Genomic DNA, 7,774 nt, shown 5'->3' with positions numbered 1-7,774 from the left:
ACGCGGATACACGCACTCTCTTCCAAATGGGATGAAGGCGGGTGTGGAGAGAGAGATGGTGGGGAGAGGAGAGACGGAGGGAGGGAGGGTCGTTAATAGTCGGAGGCGCCAGTGAAGAGATCCCGCGTGGCGCCCCCCCCCTCTTCCCTCCCTCCCCTTCCCTCCGCGGCGAGGTGACGCCTCCGCGGGACTGGAGAGTGAGAGAGATAGTGGGAGGGAGTGGGGCGCGCCGGGTAAATGGTCTCTCCTCAGCCAGAGGCAACTTCTTCTTCCTCCACCCATAAGACAATCCCTCTCCCTCTCCTCGCCCGCCTCCGCTTTTTCCCTCTCCTCCCATTCAAATTAATCTTTTCTTCTTGAAGGAGGACGCGGCTGGGATCGCACAGCTCCAATCCATTTGGCGTAATCGGCAGTAATACTTGAGAACGCCTTCGGAACACATCTCGGTATGACCAAACGGTCTCTCATTTGCTATATCGTTATTAAATCGTCGCGACGGAAGAAACAAAGACAGACGTAGTAAACTGAATATGAATATACCCCTTCCCATTTAGAATCTTAAATTTATGATGGCGATGATGTTGAAAATGTATTATTAGCCCCCATCGTACTGTGACAGGAGAGATCATGCGAATAAAATTAGAGCGATTAGGAGAAGAACATATAGATTTAAGATATCAGTTTTCTCAGGATCTATAAGTGATCAGAATAACTTCATTCGACCGCAGTATGGAGGAAGAAAAGTATTTTGGGTAAATAGTAGTCTGGTGTGTAAACACCCCCTGCCACACACCATAGAGGTGGCTTCCAGGGTACCATGCATATATGTATGTAAATGAGAGATGGATACCACCTCAGATAGTTTCAAGAACTTGTTCTTCCCTGGCATGATACACAATACAGTAACAAAAACCGAGGTAACAGTTTGTGTTCAAACTTTTTGCTGTAATTATATGACTCTGTAACTTTTACAATCAATATTTCGTTCCCACAAACGATTAAGAGATTATAACAAAACTATCCAACTTTGATTGGAGTATAATAGTATCTTTCTTTTTTCATTCTTGCTAGCCTAGTATGTTACCATGATCTCATCTAGCCTTAGTTATTGTCCTTATTACTAATAACTCATTTCCTATGAATACAGAAGTATATCTCACATTGATACCATAGCGTTTGTAACTGGTAATTATCATTATCTATCTTGAATTGCTTCGCAAAAAGTATTGTTTCTAAAAATTAAGGAAAACTTAATTCTTTAAATACCTAGCGTTATAACACCCCTTGCCAAACACCCTGGCTGGCAGATTACCATGTAGATAGATAAATACATAGTAATAATCAGAGAGCAAATAGCTACTCTGCAATGGCCATTATGAAAATTATCCTTACCGCTGGTGTCGTACTTGTGAACATCCCTATTTCTGACCAGTAAAGGGGTTTTGGTGCAATGCGGTGCTACTGAAGAATAATGAAAATAAAATGGACAGAGAGAGTTAAAAAGAGAGAAGAATTACTCTTAACAAGTGGGCCAAGAAAGGAGAAGAAGATGGGAAATGATTGGAAAAATTCGGTGAAAAGGTGGTGGTTTACTGTAGACCATAATTGATGGAAACATACTTCTTGTAGAGAGGGTTAGAATCAAAGGGGAAGGGAACTATTGGAATAGGTAACGTAAAATGTTGGTAGAGGGTGCTATGAGGGCATTAAGAGACAGTAAGAGAGCAGGATATATAAGATTTGAGAGTTGCCATTCATCAATATTCGGATTGAATAACTAGTGATGATTATTATTTGCTGTTTTCTAAATTCCGGCTCTTTCTCCACCAAAAGTTTAAAAGGACCACCACCTAACTACTTCAATCTCCCAACCCCCAATCGACTTTGTTTCTGCGGTGGGACCCCCTGGGAACCTCAAAGAACTATGATATGAAGGAATGACTCTTGAATTCCTACCGTCGGAGGCATTCTTAAATTATGCTAGACCATTTTTTTTTATTCTTCGAATAGAGATAAAAGATCATGTACATACATAATTTCTTTTGGGGTGAGAGAGAAAACCATCCCTTGGATATTTTCCAGGCATGGGAAGAGGAATAACATTCAACAGATTCAGGCAAGATATAGTGGAAGTTCATCATTATTAGATAAATAAAATTTGCACTTTTTCAAATATTTATTTGTAGAGTATGACATACTTCAGTTTATCGAACCATCTTAAGATATAAGGCTTTGTTCTTGTACCTGAAGTTGGTTCGATGAACTGGAATGCATTATAGGTTACAAATAAATACGTGGAAAAGAGCAAATTTGTTTTTCTCATAAAGAATAACATTATTAGGAAAGGCTGATCAGGAATGCAGAGACTGTAAGTCAAACTTTATTGTAGTGTAATTGATGTATTTAAAAGAAAACTACATTTTTGCAACAAAATTTTGCAAGTTAAATGATAGCAATTCATTGTGCTATGCTAGGAAGTGTAGATCCTGTTAGTCGGTGCATTCAGTCAAAACCTACCTTAACTGGTAAAATACCGTTTATAATGCAATAATAATTTTTTATTAATTGATTGAGGTTTTTCCTTTTTAACTTTTTTCCACTCACATATGCAATTTGTATCCCTTTCATTTCTTCAAAATCATACTGTAAAATAATTTTTTCACCCACATCTAAAAAAACCTCCGATCTATGCCTATCAACTTACTTCAATGACCACGTCTCCATGCTCTACAAAACCATGTTTCATATAAAGATTTTCCCTAACTTTCATTAATAAATATCCTTACTCAATATCACTGTCATCAATTCCCTCCTCCTTGAGAAAACTTCTTTGACTAATGAAATTCTTCTTCTTTTGTTTTATTACTTTGACCATTTTTGTCCAAAACACTTCCTAGATGGGTGAAATGCTATCTGCTCTTATTTTATACTCTCTAGGTTTAATGTTTTACCTAGTATTGCTATTTCACAAACACCTCATGACCTTTATTTGGTTTTCATTGATTTTCATCCTATACCTATCACTCCGATTTTCTAATGTGCTCAGTAATGATTGTGATCCCTTGTTTGGTTGGCTGGTTGACTAAACATTGACCATTCACTAATCTCGCCAATGCTAATGAATGCCACATATACTTTTCTCCAATTCTTTCCATGCATATTTAATCATTTCCTACACATAAATGTTGAAAATCACAATTAATAATGGACAATCCTGTCCAACCCTTCTTTCTATCACTGCCTATCTTGACTCTCCATCCACCGCTCGCAATTTGAGACATGTGATGGTTTCAGATAAGTTGCTTATCACTCCAGTTTACTCCTATCTTTCGTGATACATGCAATTATTCTACCTAATTTACTGTTGAATGCCTTTCTTTAATTCCTAAAAAAGCAAACATATACATCACATGAATATCCAAGTTTTTCTGAGTTATACTCTGAATCGGTTCGCATTGCTGGGACAACAGTTTCACTGGTGCTGCAGTCAGCATCCTCTGGTCAAGAGTTCGAGACACTAACACCAAACTGAAGACTGCAACACTCCTGTAACTGTTAACCTAGCAATATGGACCGATGCGGATCTCTGAAGACTTTGATCTTGAATAGCTGCCGACTGCGGTAGCCTTCATAGGAAAATACATCACATGAATTGGGTATACTTACAATTAGATGTTTCCTCCGTGTATGTAGTCTACCTCCAGCCCATGATGGAAATTTAGATGAAACTTGATTCCCATGTATCCAGTTAAACCTGTGATAAATAGATAAATGAAATATTTTCAAATGGCAGGTATTTTATGCAGCAGGGTTCAATTTCTAAGTTACAAGGAATTCAACCAAAAATACCAACAATTGATTTTATTCAGTGTGTTTGTTTTTGAAAATATTATTATCTATTAATAACTTGTAGATTAGTTCCTCTAAATCGATATCATAACAATTATCAATCACATTCAATGAGTTCTTGCTCTTTGAGGGTATCACTAACTGTTTGAACAGCATAGTATATAGCAATTTGTGTCTTCATCTGTAACAGTTCAATTATCTCTATCACCTATTCTCAGAATATGACTTTTTTCCAACAATTTTGAATTTCACCAACCAAAAGGTGAATCCTTTGCTCTAATTCAATATTTTTCAAAGACAGCAGCTTCAGAAATTCAGTAACTTCAAGGCCTCAGGACAGCTACATAAAAAAAAGCTTAAATTTATAATGGAACATAAATTAATTCACAATTATTTAATGAAGGAAGTTGATGATTGCATCTCTATATTTAGATGAATGCATGGTGTTATTAATAGTACATCTGCATTTGGATATGAGACTGCCGGCATTGGACGTGGCGAGAAAAATATTTTCTGATTAATTTCAAAAATTAATTTTCAGTCATCCATGATTCTGAACTGCTCACATACTTCACAGAGAGGTATTTTTTGGTAAATTTGGGTTCATTTTATCTTCAAGCAGAATCACAGAGTGACTCAGTCCGTGATAAACTTAAATTCTGCTTTTTTTAGAGCCAAAAAATTCATTTTTAAGGCCAAAGAATTCATTTTTAAGGTTTCGCAAAGCAGTGTGGATACATCGCAGAAGGATTTACATTCAAAATATTATCTGAGATATTTTCTTATACCAAAGGCATCTGATGATTTTGTTTCCTCACTTATTTAACCCCCAACCACTGAAATGCATACACTTCATACATTTGGGTACAACTCAAATACTGACAACAAAACACAAATTCTAAATCTATTTTTTATGATTAGGCTTTATATGCACTCCTAACTCTGACCTTTTACTAAATATTTCCTTAGAGTAACCTGATTTTTATTGTCATGGTATTACATTATTTACACATAATTTTTCTACGAGGGTCATCCGGAAAGTAGTACCCGTTCGTGAAATAAAGACACAAAAGTAAATATTAACAAACATAAAAAATTTTATTTGAAAGAGGATACTTTAAACTACTTCTCAACATAATCTCCAAGCAAATTAAGGCATTTGTCATAACGTGTGACAAGTTTCTGTATTCCTGCTGCATAGTCCTTCGCCGCCAGCTCATTGAGATACAGGGTCACTCCTTCTTTAAGTTCTTCATCGCTGTCAAATCTTTTTCCTGCCAAAAAGTCTTTAAGCTTTGTAAAGAGATGAAAATCTGAAGGGGCCAAGTCCGGGCTATACGGTGGATGGCCGATCGTTCCTCACGAATTCGTCAACTGAGCTCACCAGTTGGTCTGTAATGACAGACGGTCTCCCCGAACGCTCATCGTCGTGTGTGTTCCCCCTCCCCATGTTGAAGTTGCGACACCACCGCCGAACAGACGACTCGTCCATTACATTGTCTCCATACACCTCCTTTAATTGGCGATGAATATCACATGGGCGAACGTTTCTTGCATTGAGGAATTTAATCACTGCCCTCACTTCACAACTGGCGGCGTTCTCAATTTTTTTAAACATTGTAAACAATCACAGAAACAACACAGGCAATGCTAGCGTCACGCAACTTGGCTCAGAGAAGGCAGACAAGCCACTGAAGCTATCTGACCTCGTCCAGCGGCTACTCGCGTCGTCAGCACTTCATGCGGCACGAACGGGTACTACTTTCCGGATGACCCTCTTATTTAATTTTTAGGTTTCTCCTATGAAATTATTATGGCAAAACGAATTTTAAAAGGAAATTATTTTTCAAGTAAACTATTGTTTTCTTTCTTAAGCTGCTGATATTATATGGAAATGATATTCAAAAATTACCATCCATTCAATGAATCATTTTGATTCACCTGCCCCATCCCTATCATCCCCGGCTATTCCACTCTTTAGGATATATTAATCAAGGATTGATAATTAATTTTAAAATAGATAAAGGCAAATGCAAATGGGTATCAGGATAGTGCAGAGTGGCTAATGTACCTGCCTTCCACCCTAAAGGCCTGGGTTCGAATTCCAGTGGTTGTAGGATTATTTTCAGAGTTATCCTGATCCCTTACTTGGGGTGTCATGTCGAGAGCACTTCAAGTGAATGTTGACTTCGGATAAGACGTTAAACATGCTGATCCCATGGCACCTATTGTTAAAATAAGAGAAGGCAGATTACCATGTTTCTCTCTCCACCCTTTCTTCATTCCTCGAACATTCTACCAAATTATCCACCTATTCTTAATGGTGCACATTACCTGAGCTGTTCATCACCTTCCCTTATATCTAAAAATAACACCATTCACATATGGTCTGTTGAAACCAACAGAAAGCTTAGCAGGGTATGTTAACACCTTTTTTAGGAGTAGAGTTTTTCTAAAGAATTTCTTTCCTTTAATTCACATGTTCTTTAAATCATCCATTGATTTCTTTAATTTTAAATGACAGAATATATTTCAAAAAATTATGGTGTCTTTTAGGTGGGATTAACTACAAAAAGCTCAAAAATTCAACTGCTCGGAGAGGAAATCAAAATAGGCTGAAGTCATGTATTTTTTTGAGTTGGTAGGTAATAGAGAAACGTTTTTCTCCATCATGCAACATGAGAGTCAGCACATTAATCAGCTTTTCGACATGGTTTAGCATCAGAATTGAAGGAAAAAAGAGCAAAATTTCATCGGTTATAATGGAGTTCAGGGGCTGAGAACAGAATAGAGATTAGGCTAAAATATTGTTGCCACTAATTCCAGAAGTTGTGTAATTCCCAGAAACCTTTCGGCATCAGAACCCTTGTGAGACACAAGGGCACGAGTGCAAATTTTCCTGAATATCACTGAGTTAAAGAAAAGAGTTTGCAAATTTTAACAAAACAGTGAAAGGCTGTGCTTCCCAACATTATAAGGCATCAATGAATCCTCCAACTTCTCAAAGAATGTCTTCTTTTTTTAGGATGCACCTCCTTTTATATTTAACGAATATATATTGATTTGTGAAGACGTTTGAAGGGATTTAAAGTAAAAAGGATTCATTCTTCACTCCCAAAATTATAATTATGCAAATAATTTATTGAAAATTGTTCACTTCAACAAAAGTTTATGAGAAGTTTTTAGATGATATGTAAAGGGATTAGACAATTTTTAGAGTGAGGCTGTGAGAATCAGCCCCTCAGTTCATAAATATTTCAAATAATGAATGACAGGGTTTAAAGTCACTCAGGTTAAGTCTTATCGATTATGACATTGGAATGAAGTAACACTGAAAGAATACAGCAATACTAATGAGGTTGTTCCTCAATCAATTAATTTCAAGGATGAAGGAATTTAATTGGATAATTTGATTGCCATATTGAAATTATAATCAGTAGAATAATTAAATGCAAATGACCATAGTCATTGAGAACAAAAAAAGGAAGTTAAAAGAAGCATTGAAATATTTGGCCTTGTATTCAAATACTCAGTGAAAGTTAAATAATCATTATTTGTAAAACTTATACTGTGTCCTCTAGTTAGGCCAATACTAGAGTATAACTCATTGTTGTGACCCATTGAAAAAAATATCACAATAAAAGACATTAGCTATAAGGAAAGGGTTCCCATAAAGTTTCTTTAGGTCCAGCATAATAATTTACGCACTTTGTTAAAACATTCATTATTTTCTCATCAAGTAGCATAGAAAAGCAATGGGTATTTAGGTAACTTAATCAATTGTGAAATTTTTCATCGGACATGTACTTGTTTAAAAATCTTAATGTACAATTTTTAATCTGAATAATTTTGGGTCAATACGTATTTTTAAAATTCAATTCTCATTCATTATTACAGTTAATCCTCAGATTTGCGTCATTGGAAT

The sequence above is a fragment of the Hetaerina americana genome, unplaced genomic scaffold (genome assembly GCF_022747635.1).
Source record: "Hetaerina americana unplaced genomic scaffold, ioHetAmer1.1.p SCAF_1, whole genome shotgun sequence".
In the NCBI taxonomy this organism is placed as follows: domain Eukaryota; kingdom Metazoa; phylum Arthropoda; class Insecta; order Odonata; family Calopterygidae; genus Hetaerina; species Hetaerina americana.
Note: the sequence above shows the minus strand (reverse complement) of the source record.